The sequence below is a fragment of the Salmo salar genome, chromosome 10 (genome assembly GCF_965601325.2).
Source record: "Salmo salar chromosome 10, fSalSal1, whole genome shotgun sequence".
Taxonomy (NCBI): domain Eukaryota; kingdom Metazoa; phylum Chordata; class Actinopteri; order Salmoniformes; family Salmonidae; genus Salmo; species Salmo salar.
In genome coordinates, this window is record NC_138300.1 from 81259813 (window position 1) to 81281027 (window position 21215).

At 41.0% G+C, this 21215-nt stretch overlaps 1 long non-coding RNA gene across 1 annotated transcript; it reads right to left on the bottom strand.

Moving 5' to 3' along the window:
* Positions 1–284: 284 nt before the first annotated feature.
* LOC106561001 (uncharacterized) lies at positions 285–20303 on the bottom strand. The gene is made up of 4 exons (XR_014379064.1): positions 20079–20303; positions 3971–8760; positions 3809–3871; positions 285–3582 (listed from the first exon to the last, which is right to left on the bottom strand). It is a non-coding gene; the product is annotated as an uncharacterized LOC106561001 (long non-coding RNA).
* Positions 20304–21215: the final 912 nt, after the last annotated feature.

The following is a 21215-nucleotide window of genomic DNA, read 5'->3' on the forward strand; positions in this document are numbered from 1 at the left end:
TTGAGGTTTGAAAGCACGAATATCCGTTGAATATCCAACTTAACTGTTTTTACCTTGGTACTTCGTTTCACCTTTTTTCGACATTTCTTTGTATATATCCATAAAAATTAAAGCAGCCGATTGATGATTTAGACAGGCAGCGTTTCTCAGCCAGTCTGTCTATTCCCGACTCCGGACAAATTCATTACCATGGTACAGTTGGAGCATAAACAAAGGAATGTTTGGGTGTCGTGTGAGCATTGTTGTGGAAAATTGTCTTAAGAATATAATACTCTTGCAAGAACTTGTGAATTTAATACAGACTTTAATACAGAGTAGCAAAGCCGAGCTGGTCCATGGAACAACTTCCCTGAGCATCGGCTCTTCTTTTATGCACATACAGCATATGGGTACATCCCCTATGTTAATGCAATTACTCCTCTTAGTCTTTCCGCCACCATTATCTTCCAACCCGAGTTTCTTGCCTGTTTATGCCTGATAACGCCCACATCTGTTCCGGTTTGGATTACAATGGTGGCAGAACCCCCTAGTTTATACATCAAATAATACATTTATTGCATATGGTTCACATGTCAGTCAATTTGCCACCATTCTTCTCCTGTTTCCTCCTGACAATAGTATGTTAGGCGGAAATGTTATGTTCTCAGCTAATGCAATCTTTGTCATGACATCCTACTCAGAGATGGTAATTGCATTACATGCCCCCACCTTTCTATCTGGTCAATGTACTCATTGTCCTTGCTACTTCCTGCTATTCAATTATGTTTCTTCAGCAGCATGCGGCTTTGTTGCAGGGGAATAGAGATGCGCATTTCGTGCACATAAACTGCCAGCCGTTTCAACGCAGGCCTGAGGCAATTCTTATTAGTTTCATAAAACACGTCAGAATTGGCTTTTCAGTAAGGGGAAATGTTTAGCTTGCTATATAGATATAGACCAGAGCAGGCTGGTATGAGTAGCTATAGGAGGAAGGGCTCATTGTAACGGGAATGGTATCAATGGAATGGTACCAAAAACAAACTCATTCCATATATTTAATTCCAGCCATTACAATGAGCCCGCCCTCCTATAGCTCCTCCCACCAGCCTCCTCTGACATAGAATACATGCAATATTAAATCACATGGTTACTTTGGATACAGTACATTTCATGTGTCTTAGTAAAAAAAAAAAAAAATCTTTCCATGTGTTCAATATCTTTGAGATCAGCACCAGTCCATGCGAGAAATTGCCAAGAAACTGAAAATCTCGTACAACGCTGTGTAATACTCCCTTCACAGAACAGCGCAAACTGGCTCTAACCAGAATGGAAAGAGGAGTGGGAGGCCCCGGTGCACAACTGAGTAAGAGGACAAGTACATTAGAGTGTCTAGTTTGAGAAACAGACGTCTCAAGTCATCAACTGGCAGCTTCATTAAATAGTACCCGCAAAACACCAGTCTCAACGTCAACAGTGAAGAGGCGACTCCGGGATGCTGGCCTTCTAGGCAGAGTTCCTCTGTCCAGTGTCTGTTCTTTTGCCCATCTGAATCTTTTATTTTTATTGGCCAGTCTGAGATATGGCTTTTTCTTTGCAACTCTGCCTAGGCCAGTATCCTGGAGTCGCCTCTTCACTGTTGACGTTGAGACTGGTGTTTAAAGATGATTAACTTTGAAACAAAAGTACAAACCTCACACACATGGTTATGGGCTTTAAAAAAAAAAAAAAATACACCTGTACCATGTCAGATATTTAGAATTTCAGATTAGAAATGTATTACATTTTGAGTTTGCATCCCAATACTACACTTTATATGGTCTATATAGCCTTCTTTTAACCATAAAAAGGGTTAGCATTCACACCTAACCAGACACGTCTGGTAAGAATGTACCCTGCCTGTCTTACTTTAGTCCCCTATAAAATCAACAAGAGCCAAGTGAAGGATGCTGCTGACAATATATTTTTAAGTGTACAAAAATATTTAGAAACAAATAACATACACCAACATAAAGAAATAACACTAGGTCGAACAAACATATGAAAATATAATGTAAATGCACCAGGTCAGTGGTTACTACAAACATACAGGTTTCCTGGTATATGCATCCAGAATACTGCAATGGAACCTTGTTTCAGCTGGCTTAGTATCTCTAAATCATACAATACTGTTCATCCCGTGTAAACAAACGGAATCGGTTTAAACTCCAGAAAAATATCTATTGGTAAGGTACCCACTTGTTATAAGATTGTAAAAGGGAACAGTAGAGAGGTGGGCAGAATGATAACTTACAAATTCATACAAACCGCAGTCAATTTGGCATAGTTCACATTCTGTGATACAGTAAACATGAGGTTTGCATAAAATACTGTTTACCCCCCAAAAATGTCAGACAACACTGACAAGAAAATAAACATTAAAATACAGCAATCCAATGACACACAAAAAACTTTAGGGTTTTTTAAATTAGATGAAGTTTCGCAATGTTGCCTGTGATGGGGTCATGATAGGGGCTGCACCAAATGTTTGATGTATTATAATAATTGGTTATGCTTATGTTGTATTAATAGAAGGGGAAGGGTTATAAGACCTGTCCCCCCTTACATTTATAGGGTCCTAGACTACAAATTAACAATATATATATGCATTATAAGGTGTAATATTGTTCCACAGTTATTTTATAGTCTGCTTCTTATAAGAAACGGTCTGAGAGCTGTGTGAGTTATTGCAGTCAAAACAGGGTGTCTGAGAAAGCGCCTCAAAGATAAAAGAGATTCATAGACACAGAACCCTGCAGGGGAGTGAAAGAGATAAGAGACCAGTCAGACATACCACCATAAATCAACTTGGGGAGTGGACATGTACTGCTGAGCCTTTAGAAAACACTGGAACTCAACATTATGTGTAAAGCTGTGTATGCATGGGCTTGGTCTCATGAGTAGAGGGTAATGACGTAGGCATTTACATCACTAGGGGTTGACTGCAAGCATATTAAAAGCAACTTGGACTTTTCCTATTTAGCAGAACACAGGAGAGACATCAGTTGTATGTGTGATGTTTGATCTTTGACTTCGGTCTACAGCTGTATTTTGATGAAAATTGTTCTAATTTATAAGTGCACATTGAGTGTTCCTTATTTGTTAAGTAAATAATGGAGCCAAGAAAAGTGGAACCAACACCTGTCAGGCCTGAGGTAGAGAGGACACTGTCAGATAAATTCTCAGTCACTTAAGAATGTAAACAATAACTACAGTAAATAATAACTGTATTATGAGCTGCCCAACCTTGCCACAATGAGGTCAATTTCTGCATTCCCAAAGAATATACATTGGTTATGAATATTTGTCATTAAAAACAAAAATTGTACATATATTTCCATGGGAAACAAGTTACAAGAATCAGATTGTCATGCGACAGTCCTCACTCCACTCCCCCAGTCCATAACTGGAGACAATACAATTTGTCGTGGGTTAGCTGCCAGGCCTACTTCTTCTGCTTGAATTTCTTCTGAAACTTCTGGAAGGTGGTGGAGGAAGACTTGGGAACTTTAGTGGTCAAAGAGGTGAGAGGACAATATCTCTTCTGAATGCCAACAGACCATACACCTAAATGGAGTAATAATTCATTCGGAACAATAAATGTTACAACAAATAAAACAAAAACCTACATCCTCATATTTGACAGAAAGGAATACATGGAGATGGGGAACAAACTGAATAGATACAAGAAATGCTTTCCTTACAAAGATATGGAAAATGCAATGTAGGTAACGGACACATTACATACAGTACATTTTCAACACATGGTTGAATAGACGGCATGCTTTATTACCTTGGGATTTTTGGACTATCGTCTGAGGACTCTCAGCCTTCGCAGCAACCGGACCAGCCATGTCTGATGGGAAAAGTGTTTCAATGTGAAAAGAGCAGGAATACATGTCTAATTACAGGTAACATTAACTGAAATAAGAGCAAATGTGTTGGTATTACTTACCATTCATTGAACCTGTCTGTGTCGGAAGGTCCATGACGTCTTTGAAGTTGAACGACTCCGGCAGCACACTAAACATAAGACTGTTCTGCTCATGAGGCAAAGGAGCAGGGTTTCCGATCTCATATTTACTTTGTTCCACTAGATCAGGGATACTGGATGGCACTGCCTCAATCCTAGATTTCTTTGGTCCGAGTTTCAGGCCGTTTAAGATTCTTTCTCTTTCAACACGCCGCAAAGTCTGCTTGGCCTTTACAGTTCTTTCTGGTTTGGCTCGCCTTTCAGAGGATAATGCACCTCTATCTGTGTTGGTGAGGGCAACAGTCTTTTTGGCCATTTCAGCACAAATAATCTTTGGAGCAAAGCCTCTTCTGTTTTGTAGTTTTGACACTTTGCCCCTGGACTTTGTCTTTGTCGGGATAAAACTATTATTCCACTCGTTTAAGATCCATTGTTTGATTGGGCTTTCCGCTGGAGGACTGGTCCAGGAGTTGACATTCACACTGAGGGTTATAGGAGGTGCTGGAGCATTGTCTGCAAAAGGTCTTGCTCGAGAAGTATTATGGTCCTTGCGTTGGTCAGTTGTTAAAGCCCCATTTTTCCTCTGGAGCGCGGAACCAAACAAGGCTAGACTTACTGTGCCAACCCTCCAAATGTTGTTCCCAATTCCATGTTCTGTTGGCTTCTGGAGATTGCTACCTTTTGAATGTTTCTCTTCTTCCAAAGATTTAGAAGTAGTTGTATTGGGGGGCTCAAAAACATCATCATCAGTCAAGTTGACCTCAGGAACGAGTTGAAAGGAGGGACCTAATCCATCCCTCATTTTCCTTTGCTTTCTTGGGACAGGCAAATTTGAATGCGGACTTTCAACACATCTTCTCTTGAGTCCAACCCCTTTTTGTTTAACCTTGTAGCTACAATTTGTTTTAGGAGAGAGATGTTTGTGACATCTTTGTGCCAAGGAAAGTGATGTAAGGAAACCGATTTTGTCTGTTGGTTGGGGTTGCAGATTAGAAGTAGGAATGGGAACTGTAGGAACGACTTCACTACCTCTAGGGTTTCCTTCTTCCAAAATGACACCAAGTTCTTGTACACATTCTATACGTTTCTGGAACAGACCTGGTAGTTTCTGCTTTGGCTGTACATCGTCCCAAACTATCTCCGATATTGGGGTGTCTACTTTAATAAAGTCTTCATAACGGGAGAAGACCTCTTCAATTTCAACAATGTTTGTGTGGTTGATGGGGAGTTGCAGTGCTGGGGCTTTTGACAAAGGCAAGCTCTTCACCCCATTTGTGTATATGCGAGCAGTCTCAGATTTGCTATCAGACAAAACAATTGTTTGGCATTCTTGAATGCCTGTAGATTTCCAAGATTGAGGATTCAAATTGTTTACAGGATTCTCTTCCCTCTTTTCTTCTGCTGTGCCATTTGATTTAGACAATTGCAGGCATTCCCTTTGTTCTGCTTTTGTTGTGTTGGGTTCAACAGACAATGTTACCTCAACCAACGGCGTCGCATTCACAGTGGCCTTTGCTGAACCCAATTTAGTCTCGTATTGGCATTTGCAGGACGAAGAATTGGTGGACCCACTGAACACTGCCATCCAACGAGAGAGGCAACAGTAATCTTCTGATTGGGCATCCCCTTTGTTTTCGAGTTTTAAATCAGTCAACTTCACATCTACCCTCTCAGATGACTTATCCTCCACTGAGTAATCTTTCAACTCAATCAGCTCCGCGTCCATTTCCATTGGCAATTCCAACAGGTCTTCTTCATTCACTTTATCTTGTGGTAGCTGCCCACTGAAAAACATCAAAGCTTCTTCTGGTGTCAGCACGTTGATCTCCAGGGAGGAAAATGGGTCACTAAAAATGATACCTGCCTCTCTCTTAACCAGTGAGAGGGTCTGGGTGGAACCGTGTGCCAAACCTGACCCTTGAATTTCTTTAGCATCAGAATCAGAGGGTGTTGGTCTCTTCGTCTGAGCCACCTCAGTCTGCATGTCATTGGCAGAGTCCGCAGATTTTTCATTTTCGGTACAAATCAGTTTTGTTTGTTCATCTCCTCTATGAAGAGTCTTTTGGTCATATCTTAGTGACCATGGGAATCCAAACTCCTTGTCTATGTCATCAAGCTGCTTATTTGTGTTCAACCACGATGACTCTTGCGCTGGGAACTCGGGGTGAACAGAATCATGTTTAAGAATGGCACATTTCTCTTCAACTTGACCCCAGTTTTTGCGCCTGGCTTGTGAAAATATGACAGACTGTGATGACATATCGTCATCGTCGCCACACACAGATCTAACCTCTTCCATTATATTTTGTAACATACCAGATCTTGCAGCATCCATAAGCTTTGGCCCATCTCCGTCCCAATAGAGGCTTAGTATTTTGCTTTCAACTGGTGTGGCAGTGCATTTTTGACTTTGCACAGTATCTACCAACTCCTTCAATTTACCAAGGGTCCATTTGATTACAGGAATGGAGGACAATTCAAAAATGTCCTCATCGGAATCGACTTTTTCATTCGTTTCCTCACTCAATTGGTTAACATGCACATGAGTGGTCATTTCTGTGTCAGCTAACTCTTTTCTCTGAGTGGCTTGACATTCCACATTAGGTAATGGTTGAGAATCAAATTTCTCTGCACATAACCCGTTTGATAATGACCGTTGAGGCTTAAAACATGAATATATCTTGGCCATTTCAACATCAGAAGTTTCTGAACCCTTGGTCAATGTTTTATCAGCCCCTGATTCTAGTCTGATCTTGGGGACCTCTTGTTCAGATTCATTTGTCAAAGAAGCAGATAGAATAAGGGTTGTTTGGGCTTGTGATGGACTTTGGTCACAAGATTCTTCCCCAGGGTTGCTCACATTTTTGACACCTGTTAAGAAAGACATACCTTGGGTAGTCAAGGAGATTTTATCAGCCACATTTAGAGGTGTGTTTGTCTGCATACACTGCGATAGTGGTTGTACAACTGCAACGGCCTTCTGTGTCGTAAGAACAGAGGGGGCATTACTTGCAGATGATCCTTGCAGGACCAGAGCACTTTCATTAGGTTTATCTCCTATGAAAATACAATTTTCTGTTCTAAATCCATTTCCACTTTTGTCCTCTGTTACTGTTATGTAATAGCCCTGTCTTATGGGGTGTGACGGAGTCACAGACTCACAGTTTTGCTGGCCTGAAGACAGCATACCATGGTTTGGCACAGATGAAGATGGTCCAGTGTTGGATAACTGAACATAGGTGTTTTTTGGCTTGTAATGTAGGGTAGGGGCTGCACCTTGGTTAGGCACGTGTTGCAGAAAATGCGCTCCTGCCCCAACCACATGTTCCGTCTTGTTCAGCACGGGTCCATGGGAGTGCTGGCCTGGGTATGGTGGAGGCGCGGACTTACGCTTGTGCTGGACTGGGTATGGTGGAGGCGCGGTCTCACGGTTGTGCTGGACTGAGGGCTGTATACTATAGTTTGGCACAGATGAAGATGGTCCAGCGTTGCCTACCAGAACATTGGTGCAGTCTGGCTTGTAATGTAGGGTAGGGCATGTGCCTTGGATATGGAGCCTAGGATGAGAGGCATAGTGTGCATTATTTCCAATGGGCCCTGCCTGACTGTTATTATTTGCACAATAAGATGGGAGTCTGTTCTGTTGTGGTGGGATGGGAAAGCTTTTAGGGCAGATGGGGACATGTCTTGGAGAATTATTAAAAGGAGGGTTATACATAACATTGTACTGAGGATTCTGGCTAATGTTATGCATTGGCATTGACTGCCCCACTGTAGCATTTGATACATTGACCTGGTTGTTGCTGCCAGTGAGAAGTTGAGAGGGATACATTTGACTGTGGTTTGATGAGCCAGTGTGGACAGGTGCTCCATGTTGGTGCACCCTGTTCATCTCAGCCCTGCTGTCATTGTTCTGATTTTGAAGTAAATACAACAGTTGGTTATATGTTGTCTCCTGTCCACTTTGCAAAGAGTTTGGTGTTTGTGGGTTTCCCTGATGAGGAGCTTGAACTGCTATCCTTCTTGAATCCTGCCCACTCACTACAGTCAATTTATGATTTACATGGTTGGGGCTCCTACCCATTGCAAGAGAAGCAGAGGTACCACTGGAGGCCCCCTCTTGTCTGCCAAGTACAAGCTGCTGACTGCCACTCACTGGGCTTAGATGATACATAACATTTGTATTCAGTGGTGCATTAATATGAGGGGGGCAGTGAATGGTTGGACCCTGACCATCCTTTACGAGCCTCTGTGGATTGTTTTTTTTAACACCCAAAAACCTCTGTCCCTGCTGAAAAGTGGGCTGAGCTGCACTGTTAACCCTTCCGGGCAAGGTGTGACGGTTTCCACTTTGTGATGTAACACCAGTTGATTGAGCAGCCGCTGCATTGTTAGTCCAGAGTGATGTCAAAAGGGGACTAGTACCCGTTAGAACTTGCTCTTTGGTGGGTGAATGCTGAGATGAGTTTATGTACACCATTGAAGCCTGTTGATTCAGGTTCGGTCCACTCCAGTAACCTCCACTGGTTACTTGTCCGCTGTGTGGTAGGCATCGACCACCTTCTATATACAGGACAGCTGGTCTGACTGGCCCATATTGACGAGAATAGCTGCAAGGAATCTCACTCATCTGACCACTGGTAACTTGGGGACTTGATGATTGTCCAGCGACGGATCGATCCAGTCCACTTTGGGTCCAGGTATAGGTCTGCATTCTCCTTGTCTCCTCAGTGTCGCCTACTGCCTTGTAGTATTTCAGAATTAAACCATTTCTGAAAAAAAAACGGGGGAAAAAAAACGTGATTAACAGGGCAACACACACACACACAGTAACCAACATAGCCTGTATCAAAACATTTTTTGTATAGATTTAAAGTATGGCAATCTGGAACTACAAAGCCATCATATTCTCTGGCAGCATAGTCTTATGACAGATAGGCTAGTGTGGGAGATCATTCGATGTCACCTAGTGCATTTGCTGTTTCTGAGCAAAACTCATGCCAATGATTACATTAGCTAATGTACATAACTACATTTGCTATTGTACATGACTACATTAGCTAATGCCCATAACTACATTTGTTACACCTGGACATACTAATGTCAGGTGAACATGGAAACAGGATGGTAACAAAATGACCAATACGTGAAACATATGTATACAATAAATGTATTATTTTTTGTATCACATAAAAGGTCCTGCCACCATTATAATTTAACTCAAAGCAGATGTGGGCGTGAAAAAGCAAGAACTGGGACTGAAAGATAAATGGTGGAGAAAGGACAAGGGGAGTTATTTCATTTGCATATGGGGAGTACCCATATGCGTTATGTAAGGATGTAATGCTATAAAGGGAAAGCTCTGTGCTGAGAAACACGGTTGTTCCATGGAATAGCACGACTTCGCTACTTTGTAATAAAGCCTAAATTGAATTTATAAGTTCCAGTAAAGGTGTAATATTTGAGTCAATATTCCACAACACTAGCTGATATGTTTTACCAGTGGAGTACACTACACTATGAATCAGGTTTGAGGAGTTAGTGAGGTAACTTTGGTCAACTCCGAGATCAAATCGGGATAACCGGTCTGATAGATCTGACTCAACATGCAATAAACATACAGTGCATTCGGAAAATATTCAGACACCTTGACTTTTTCCACGTTACAGCCTTACTCTATAATGGATTCAATAGTTTTTTCCCCCCACAATCTACACACAATACCCCATAATGACAAAGCGAACAGGTTTGGACATTTTTGCAAATGTATTATAAAAAAATAAAAAAATATGAAATACCTTATTTACACAAGTATTCAGAACCTTTGCTATGAGACTTGAAATTGAGCTCAGATGCATCCGGTTTGCATTGATCATCCTTGACATATTTCTACAACTTGATTGGAGTCCACCTGTGGTACCTTCAATTGATTGGACATGATTTGGAAAGGCGCACGCACACACACAGAGAGCATGTCAGAACAAAAAACTAAGGCATGAGGTCAAAGGAATTGTACGTAGAAAGGATTGTGTCGAGGCACAGATCTGGGGAAGGGTACCCAAACATTTCTGCAGCATTGAAGGTCTCCAAGAACACAGTGGCCTCCATCATTCTTAAATGGAAAAAGTTTGGAAACATCAAGACTCTTCTTAGAGCTGGCAGTCTGGCCAAACTGAGCAATCAGGGGAGAAGGGCCTTGGTCAGGGAGGTGACAAAGAACCCGATGGTCACTCTGACAGAGCTATAGACTTCCTTTGTGGAGATGGGAGAACCTTCCAGAAGAACATCCATCTCCGCAGCACTCCACCAATCAGGCCAATCAGTTGCCAGACGGAAGCCAGTCCATAGTAAAAAGAGGTACATGACAGCACGCTTGAAGTTTGCCAAAAGGCACCTAAAGACTCTCAGACCATGAGAAACAAGATTCTCTGGTCTGATGAAACCAAGATTTAACTCTTTGGCCTGAATGCCAAGCATCACGTCTGGAGTAAAGGCACCGCTCATCACCTGGCCAATACCATCCCCATGGTAGTGGCAGCAACATGCTGTGGGGATGTTTTTCAGCAGCAGGGACTGGGAGACTAGTCAGGATCGAGGGAAAGATGAACGGAGCAAAGTACAGAGAGATCCTTGATGAAAATCTGCTCCAGAGTGCTCAGGATCTCAGACTGGGGCGAATGATCACCTTCCAAAAGGACAACGACCCTAAGCACACAGCCAAGACAATGCAGGAGTGGCTTCGGGACAAGTATCTGAATGTCCTTGAGTGGCCCAGCCAAAGCCCGAACGAACATCTCTGGAGAGACCTGAAAATAGATGTGCAGCAACGCACCCTATCAAACCTGACAGTGCTTGAGAGGATCTGCAGAGAAGAATGGGAGAAACTCCAAATACAGGTGTGCCAAGCTTGTAGCAAAAGTTGACACACCTACTCATTCAAGGGTTTTTATTTTTAATATTTTCTACATTGTAGAATAATAATGACGACATCAAAACTATGAAATAACAAAATTGTTAAACAATTCAAAATATATTTTATATTATAAAGTAGCCACCCTTTGTATTTATGATAGAACCCCAAGAGTGTGCAAAGCTCTCAACCAGCTTCATGAGGAATGCTTTCCCAACAGTTTTGAAGGAGTTAGGGTTAGCCTAGTGTTTAGAGTGTTGGACTAGTAACCGAAAGGTAGCAAGATCGAATCCCCGAGCTGACAAGGTAAAAATTTGCGTTCTGCCCCTGAACAAGGTAGTTAACCTACTGTTCCTAGGCAACCATTGAAAATAAGAATTTGTTCTTAACTGACTTGCCTAGTTAAATAAAGGTAAAAAAATAAATAAAAAAATATGCTGAGCACTTGACTGCTTTTCCTTCACTCTGCGGTCCAACTCATCCCAAACCATCTCAATTGGGTTGAGGTCAGGTGATTCTGGAGGCCAGGTCATCTGATATATCACTCCATCACTCTCCTTCTTGGTCAAATATCCCTTACACAGCCTGGGGGTGTGTTTTGGGTCATTGTCCTGTTGAAAAACAGATGGTCCCACTAAGCGCAAACCAGATGGGATGGCGTATCGCTGCAGAAGGCTGTGGTAGCCATTCTGGTTAAGTGTGCCTTGAATTCTAAATAAATCACTGACAGCGTCAACAGCAAAGCACCCCCACATCATGTATGTTATGTAAACATGAAACTGTATAAAAGGAGTGTGCTGAGACTGGAAAGATCAGTTGGTCCATGGGCCAGCTCTGCTTGTTACTTTGTAATAAAGTCTATTTGAATTCACATGTTCCAGTATCTGAGAAATATTATTGGACAAATATTTTCACGACACTAGTCGGAAGGTATAAAATTGTGCTTGTGTGACATGTACAGTTGAAATCGGAAGTTTACATACACTTAGGTTGGAGTCGTTAAAACTCATTTTTTAACCACTCCACAAATTTCTTGTTAACCTGTCTGGGCTAGGGGGCAGTATTTTCACGGCCGGATAAAAAAAAACGTACACGATTTAAACTGGTTACTACTCTTGCCCAGAAACGAGAATATGCATATTATTAGTAGATTTGGATAGAAAACACTCTGAAGTTTCTAAAACTGTTTGAATGGTGTCTGTGAGTATAACAGAACTCATATGGCAGGCAAAAACCTGAGACAATTCCAAGCAGGAAGTGGCCCGTCTGAGAATTTGTAGTTCTTCTTTTGATTCTCTATCGAAACTACAGTATCTCTGGGGTTACGTAGCACTTTCTAAGGCTTCCATTGGCTCTCTAAAGCCTTCAGAAAGCGGATTGAGGCGTCTCCTGTCTCTGGGCAGAGTATAGTAGCTCAGTTTCTCAGTGGTCTGCCTGGTGACAAAGAGATTGGATATGCGCATTCACAAGACCACGCTGTTTCTTCTTTTCCTCTTTGAATGAATACACTATTGTCCAGTTGGAATATTGATACAGATCTATCTAATATTGATACAGATCTATTTTTAATTAAGTCCCACAAAAAACACAACAAAGCGCCTATGCACTCTGTCATTAGAAACATATTCCAGTGTCTGCCCGTCTGCTGAAAATCTTTGCCTATGAGTGTGCGCGTGCGTAGGCTACCTGCCCCTCCCGAAGCGTAAGCAACAGTACTGATGTTACAAGCGTGATTCAGAAGATAGAGTTTAAATTATTTATGAATGGATTAACTTTTTCTATGCTAGTTCAGGATATTATTGTTCTCATTTCACATTAGATGCATTAACAAGAAGAAAAAAAAATAAAAAATTAATTCTGGTACTGCTCTGCACACACAAGCTTTTTAGCTAGCTAGCTCTAGTCCAGCGTTAAGCCAACTAAAGTTCCTCCATATGTAACAGTGTAGGTTCCGTCCCTCTCTTCGCCCCAACCTGGGCTCGAACCAGGGACCCTTGCACACATCAACAACTGACACCCCACGAAGCATCGTTACCCATCGCGCCACAAAAGCCGCGGCCCTTGCAACGCAAGGGGCAACCCTACTTCAAGTCTCAGAGCGAGTGACGTCACCGATTGAAACGCTATTAGTGCGCACCACCGCTAACTAACTAGCCATTTCACATCGGTTACACATAGAAGCCGATCCTCCGTAGGTATAATTCTGTGGGCCTAATTCAGATATTTAAAACAAAATGTTGGTCACATCTTGTGCCCTACACTCATCTGTAAATCACACATGTAAACATCTAAACTTGTCCGCTTCAGAGCTCTCCAGCTTGTAGTCCTAAAACACAGAAATTTGTTCTCTGGTTCATTCAGACATGATGATGGGAAACCGAGGCTTTCTGAAGCCTTTGGGTCTTTTACCAAATTGTGCCAAAAAACGGTTTATTACTCTGAGCTTTTAACATAATGCACATTTGTGACATGTGCTGGTCAGCATTGAAAAGCAGTGTGATGTTCATATAGAGGTTTTTGTTACACAGTAGTCATCAAATCTCCATGGCACGGCAGCTAGTCGCAGGTCTTAGTAGCCTACTATCAGTTACCATACAAGTTCACACCTTCCACTGTGAATCTATGGCATTATTTAGGATGCTTAAGACAGAAAATTGTATTGACTAAATAAAACTAAATTGTTGGAACAACAATGCGCAGAAAGTGTGGTTTAACAAAACGATTTTCAAAATAATATGCAGTCGCCAGGATTCGACCTTGTTCCCTAGTTCTGGTCCCTGAGTACCTAGCTGTGTTCGAATACTCAAACTAACCTCACTATTTGAAATGTAAATTGAGTATGTAGTATGCTTATTGGTCATAGTATGGATATAGTTAGTATGCCAAAAGTTCCCGGATGTCGTACTAAATATGTCAAAATACGAAGTATACAAGCAGTGGACACTACTTCCGTGCTTTATGGGCCCATAACGCAATTCATAAAATGGCCGTGGCTTCGCGTTTTCAGATTTGAAGACAACGGCAGAAAATATGCAGCCGATTTCAACAAGAGAGGATACAAACTCATTGCTTTAACAAATTATGACAAATGTTAAAATGTTGAGCAATGTAATAAAGTAAATTACATTTCAAATAAGTTAAGTTACACTTTGTTGTTGGCTGACAATTTGTTAGCTACACCATCCTTACAAACCGCATAGCATTACAGCAGTATGTACCGGTATGTTACCTGTATGTACTTAGTTACCTAAGGTTAGTTGGCTACTAATACATTGAACTTGCTAGGCAGTATATTAACTAACTACCCAACGTTTAGACTTAATTATTCGCATCATTCTTAGCTAAGCGGTATAGTTGTTGTGCGATCTCAAAGGACATTGTTAATTCTGGCTATCTACTCAGGTTTCAGAGCACTCTCATCTGAGTGTGCCAGAACACAGAATAACTGATGAATTTACGAACGTGCAACACCCGTTGAATATGGCCGGTGTCAGTAAACGTCGCCAAAAAAAAAGCATGAATTACTAACTAGCCATTTCACATCGGTTACACCAGCAACACAATTACAGTAACCAACACTCTGGATAGCATGAAAACAGCCTAACCAGCTCTGCTAGGGTGAGTAAAATGGTGAGAACACCTCACTCTGACATTTGTGTCTGGAAGTATCTAGCCAACATTAGCCTGTTACAATGGCAGTCAAGCACTCAAGCTAAGGTCAGAACGCTCAGATCAACCCTACGAATGGACAATCTGACAAAGCTCTGAATTTATGAACGCTCAGAGCGCACTCTGAGAGCTCTCTGGCACTTCAGATTCGAACACACCCAAAATTGTAAAATGTCTAGCTAGTCATTTGTTATGCTAACAAGCTAGCAAGAGGTTGCATAGCAACAGCATCAACTTCTGGTAGACAGACGAAGCGCTAGTACACTCAACTGAAACGATACCGTTTGTTTACAGTATACTAAAATGAACTAATAGTATGTAGTATATACTCATTATGTAGTATACAGTATGTTATTATGGATATCTGAACACAGCTCCTGACTACCTGCTCAGCTATCGTTCAGGTGACGCTACATGAAAAGAAATCCTAACTACATTGTACAGTGTCCGTTAGAGGATCGATGTTTGAAAGCCACTTTGAATCGAAGAAAGCACCAAACCACAGCGAAATCAGTGGGATCTTGCCACAGTTTGAAAAACCGCGTGATCAAAACGAAGCTTCAGATGTCATTGATCACGTGACAATGTTACTTTGAAACGAGCATTGGTACATTGTGTCGGATCAGTAGTGCTTCGAAAACTGTTGGCGCTCCGGAATCAATCGTCCAATCACTAGGAAAATTAATAGGGCATTGGGATAAACGCCAAAAATAAGGTCTGAAGGTTAACATAGGCTTAGGAGATCTTGTACATTTTGTTCTAAGAGATAATGTCAATCAACATGACCTTTATCATTTATGAAGCCTTTGTGCTTTTAAAAAAATGTATATAAATGCTTCAAAATAAACATTAGCTGATTAAGATTATCTCACAGAACAAAGCACGTAAGACCACAGATCTTATTTATCAGCGTTTATCTAAAAACAGCCTTAATTTCCCCATAAGTTTTGTCCAAAGAACTATGGACGGAGTTGAGGCGTCAGCATGCTTCAGTTTGGCTAGCGCCTAGATAACAAGAAATCTGTCATTAATGCTTAAAAACATTGAGACCTGTCCGTTAACACAGGACTAGTAAAGGCCTAGTGCCCTACTTTTGTGGGGAAAAATGTTAACTGAATATATTTGTATTCAAGTGTTTAACAGCATTTGTTACTTGAGTCTGATAATTATCTGTACAAAACAGCTAATACTTGTGGAATATAAAAATACTTGCTTGATATGTTTTCCAGTTTCCTGAAATACTTTGCAAATGAAACTTATCCTTTTGCAAACGTATTAACTTATCCTGAGTAATTTACAGTGGTGAGCAGTGCTCGACTTTGGCCAGAGCGCCATACCGGCACAGCAACTTTTTTAGGAATTGCATATTTGTTCCTCTATAAAAACGAACAAAAGTAGCCTTTGGCTGGCCTAGATTCACACATAGACAAAAAAGGTTGATCAAAGCGGAATGAAGATGGGATCTGCATTGAATAGCAATGGAGAGTGGACATTAATTCCCTGATTCCACTTTTCAGGTTTATTTGCCGCCAGTCTGAATCTGAGTGATCGCAGGCTGTTCGAGATTGCACATATTGAAAATCCGTCAGCCAATGCCCATGATGCGCTGTTTCAAACTGTAAAATTAGGGTTTGTAAGGTCATGAAAAGTCATATATAATTTTTGTTAATGTAATTCATGAAGGCACGCTTTTATATCAATCACTTAAAAAGCTACATATCAGCCATTATCGGAATGACCCTTCAGTGCGTGTCTGTGTGTGCTGCGTGGGTGCCAGTGGGCAGTTGCCTGAGGAGAGAGTGCAGCATTTCAGCAGCAGGTATAAAATAATGACAGACTAACTAGATAGCCAATCCAAAACATTACTTGTAGCAGTTCTCACTAGTTAGCTAAGCATTAATGTCGTTGTTGCTTTTCCACCGGCACTGTAGAGCCTAAATAAATCTACACCGTTGGAAAGCTGGGATTCCTCTATTAAACAGTAGCCATGTAAATGCGACAACATAAAAAAATATACATTATAAAAATAGCCTAATTGGCCAAACTTGATGTGCATTGATCTCCTGTCGTGGAAATTCAACACAGGGACACTATTTTCTATTGTGTTATTGACTGTACATTTGTTTATTGTGTAACTCTGTTGTTGTTTTTTGTGTCGCACTGCCTTGCTTTATCTTGGCCAGATCGCTGTAGTAAATGAGAACTTGTTCTCAACTGGCTTACCTGGTTAAATAAAACTCAGTCAATTTTAAATGAATCAGTCTTTATTGTCGGCAATCTGGAGAGGTGTAAGAGTAAAATTACAAGATGTTATAATATTGTTTATTTGTCAAATCAGGTTTGATGAGTACTCTCTCATCTGTGTCTGTGGGTTGAGTTGGCCCTCTGGGGCTTGAACTGACAGTTGACCTGATGATAAAACCTAAAGACCACATTCCAGAGACAAGATGTGGTGGGTGTAACTGAGATAGCCTGGAGGAATAGAACAAAACCCTTATTGTGTCTAATCATTCTTGCATCTGGGAAACAGCACCGGGTGCAGATGACCACAGGATGGCTTGTGGTGCCCCTGATCAGCATTGGAAGGGTGGAACCAGTCATGTCTAAGCATTTTTAGTGTCAGCTATATAAGAACTCTGCATTGTCTGTAAAGGTTAAGCTCTCGGCAACACACTCAAGAGTGTGGTGTCGACGGCTTCATGATAGCAATAATTAATCGATATTAAATAAAGATGATTGTTTGAAGAAATGACAGTCTCTCTCAGTATGAATATCCATGACAGAGGTTGTGGGTATTTTCCAGTATCTATACTGTTTTCTTAGAAGTAGTAAGCAGAATCAATATAGGGTTAACCATTAGACATGTGTAAGCAGAATGAAAGCAGAATCCATATGATTGTGCAAAGCTGGATCAACACAGGCCTAGTCATTCTGGGTCATACCTGGTCTTGTGAAGGCCATTGGACAGACACATTAGTTAATCAGTTACAGGCACAATTAGACACGCACCTGCATTAGGAGTGCACGCCACCAATAGAATCTACGCCAATAAGAGAATGGAAACTAAGCTAAAATGAGTGCAAGGCAAAAAGATAAGGGTGGCCAAGGCTAAAGGGTATAAGTCACTCCACTTTATGTAAATGTTTATGTATGTTATGTAAGGGTAAAACTGTATAAAAGGAGAGTGCTGAGACTGAAAAGATCAGTTGTTCCATAGAACTGCTCGGCTTGTTACATTGTAATAAAGTCTATTTGAATTCACAAGTTCCGGTATCTGAGAAATATTATTGTCCTAATATTTATACGACAAGGTCACAGTCAAACTCAGATGCATAAAGTACCAGTCTGAAGTGAGCTCTAAAAAAGGCGTTCCTTACATACGGCTACATAAAAACATACATAAACATGATTCATTGGATTGGTTCCTACATGATGGCCTCTGTTTCCTATCTTAACTTAAAGAACATATTCATATTCTCAAGCCCTGGTCTAACCATATTGTCGCCTAAACATCAGCTGATCAACAGGACCTTAAGAAGAATTGAGCTTTTCAGGGCTGGATCAAAAGCCAAGCCTCCACACCCAGGAGCTCTCCAGATGGCATGGCGGGTTGACCACATGTGACTGACAGTGCAGTTCTACTTTGTGGGGGGTTAAGTGCCGTCAAGAGCACGAAGGCAGTAGATGGTAGGCCTACATTGCATTCAGAAAGTATTCAGACCCCTTGACTTTTTCCACATTTTGTTATGTTACAGCTTATGAAAAAATGTATTAAATAAAAATGTGTTTCCTCATCAATCTACACACAATACCCCATAATTACATTTTACATTTTAGTCATTTAGCAGACGCTCTTATCCAGAGCGACTTACATTAACCGTACATTTCATGCAAAACATTTTTTTTTTGTACTGGCCCCCCGTGGGAATCGAACCCATAACCCTGGCATTGCAAACACCATGCTCTACCAACTGAGCCACAAAGAAAAACAGTTTAGACAGTTTTGATAATTTGTGACTCACCACCTGGATTCAGTTTTATGTAGCAAAAATTGAAATGGTGTTTATTTACATTATATAAAAGTAGATTCTCAGAGCTACAAAATAGTACACCATACACTGCATTTGAGGAACAATGGGAAAGTAATTCTGCTTTGAAAGTTGATCAACTTGTAAACTCACTTTTGAGAAAAATCACCTTTGAATATTTTACTATCTAGTGAAGAGCTCTTTTGCTACACGCTGTCAGCATAACTCACACCCTCACCAGCTCTGCTGGCAACAATTTTGTCAGGTCGCGTCAATTCGAATCTGGTATCAGAACAAAATAGTCAGCACATAGTAACTTCTGATTTCTTTGTAGTTTAATTAATGCAAACACTTGAATGGTAAATATGTGGTTCGTATATACGGGCTCCCTGTAACACCACGCAGGGCAGACAGAGAACTGGAATGACATTACAAGTTCTTCTTTAAATACTTTGACAGACTTAGTTCGCTCTCCTTGAGGGCCTGTCATAGTAGAGGCTAGAATATGGTTTAGACTTATTCCAGCCTACCGTTGGCGTGCAGGTTGGTCCCAACCTCTAGACGCACTCCAGCTTCCTGGCGGATGTCTCAACTTGTGACTGCACAATGCACAGTCCTCTAAAACCCTTACACCCCCCGCGTATACCTTTCACCCATATCCTGTTATTGCTATTATTCTACAGAAAATCCTGTTTCTACATCAGCATTCTATCCACATGACCCACCATCACATGAGCAACTTCCTCTTAACATATAGCTGTACTCAATTATCTATAGTTTATATACTCATTATTATAGCATCTGTGTTATATTATATAGGTTATGCAAACAAATTGTTATATTATATGGGATATGCACTCAAATAGTTGGTCAAACCCTAACAATTTCATTAGGCTTTTTTGGAGACGTTTACTGACACCGGTCATATTCAACATGTGTTGTACATGTCACGTTAGTTAACGAGCCAGCCAGCCAGCCAAAGTTAGCTAGTTAAACAATAAACAGTGGCAACAATGCCACAGTGCTGGGAGCTAACTAACCATTTTCAATGTTAGCGAGCTAACATTAGGCTCTAACTTGAACAGCACACGGCTCTGGGAAACGAATAATAACGTCAGCTAACGTTAGCTAGCTAGTTATCAGTACACTTTAGCTTAAGACATATAGTTTGCTAGCTAGGTAAACAAAGTGTAAGTTCACACACATCACGTTAGCTAACGAGCCAGCCAGCGAACGTTAGCTAGTTAAACAACAATGAACAGTGCCAACAATGCCATAGTGATGGGAGTTAACCAACCATGTTCAATATTAGCTAGCTAACATTAGGCTCTAACTAAAACAGCAAACGACTCTGGGATAATAACATCAGCTAGGGAGACAACCAGCTAACGTTAGCTGGCTAACAGTACACTAGCTTGAAATGAAACCACTTTCTGTCAAAATGAGAAAACGTGTAATATCTGACAATGTAACGTTAGCTTACCTGTATACATCATAGTGCATGGACGCGTTGTGTCGAATAAATATTGGTTCAATAATATCTCAGATACCGGAGCTTGTGAGTTCATTACAGACTTAATTACAAAGTAACAAGCCGAGATCGTCCATGGAGCAACTGCCAGTCCCAGACTCAGAGACCTCTGTATATACAGCTTCAGTCTGGCATAACATACATAGTCACTCCTCTTTATCTAAATGATCCACACCGTTTAGTATTCAGACCTTTTGCACAATGTAGCAACGCCCACTTCCGCTCAACTTCCTACCACCCGATATATAGCTTCCTCTCCCGATCGCGTCCTGTCAGCCTGTTTGTAGCCATACTAGCCTCGTTTTATCTTTATCTCAGTATATTAATATAATCATATTTCTATAGTGTTTTTTAATCATTCTTGTTGAAAATTCTGCTTATCCGTTCAGTTAGTGATTTTTGTAATTCGATTATTGTGTCAAGGCGCTTGCAAGAGCTGCCAAAGATAACAGTGACGGATGTACATCGTCTGGCCAAGACAAGTAGCAAAGCACCGACCTCCAAGTTGGAAAAAGGATTCAAACTTTGTATTCAGTTACCTTTTCAACTATGAAGGTAACTTAAGTATAGCCAAGTTGCCTATCAGACCAGACAAGGACGTTTACTGAAAGCTGTAACGTAGTTTAAGACATGCCTTTTACAGTAGATAGCTAACATTATGATTGCTCATTATTTATATTCCAAACCGTTTCGAACAGGGACAAAGTGACGAGAGGTCAGCATAAGGGCTTGCTGCTACAGGTCCATGAGGAAAAATGAGAAACCACACAGTTTGAGTATAGTGTGAAAAGTCAGCTGTTTGTGACACACTATATGCCGGTTACACAGTCAGAGATGAAGCCTAGTCTTAGACTAAGAAGTTTCTGTCAATGGAGATCTGCATTAAGAGGCATTGCTTTGTCTAGGACTAGGCTTAACCCATGTCTATGAAACCGTTCTTAGTGTAGTAATTGTTCAGTTGTCTTTGTCGTTGAAATATTCAGTCAATAATATTTCTCAAATATCGGAGCCTGTGAGTTAAAATAGACTTTATTACAAAGTAATAAAAGCCGAGCTGGTTCATGAAGAAACTGCCTTCCCAGCCTTGGC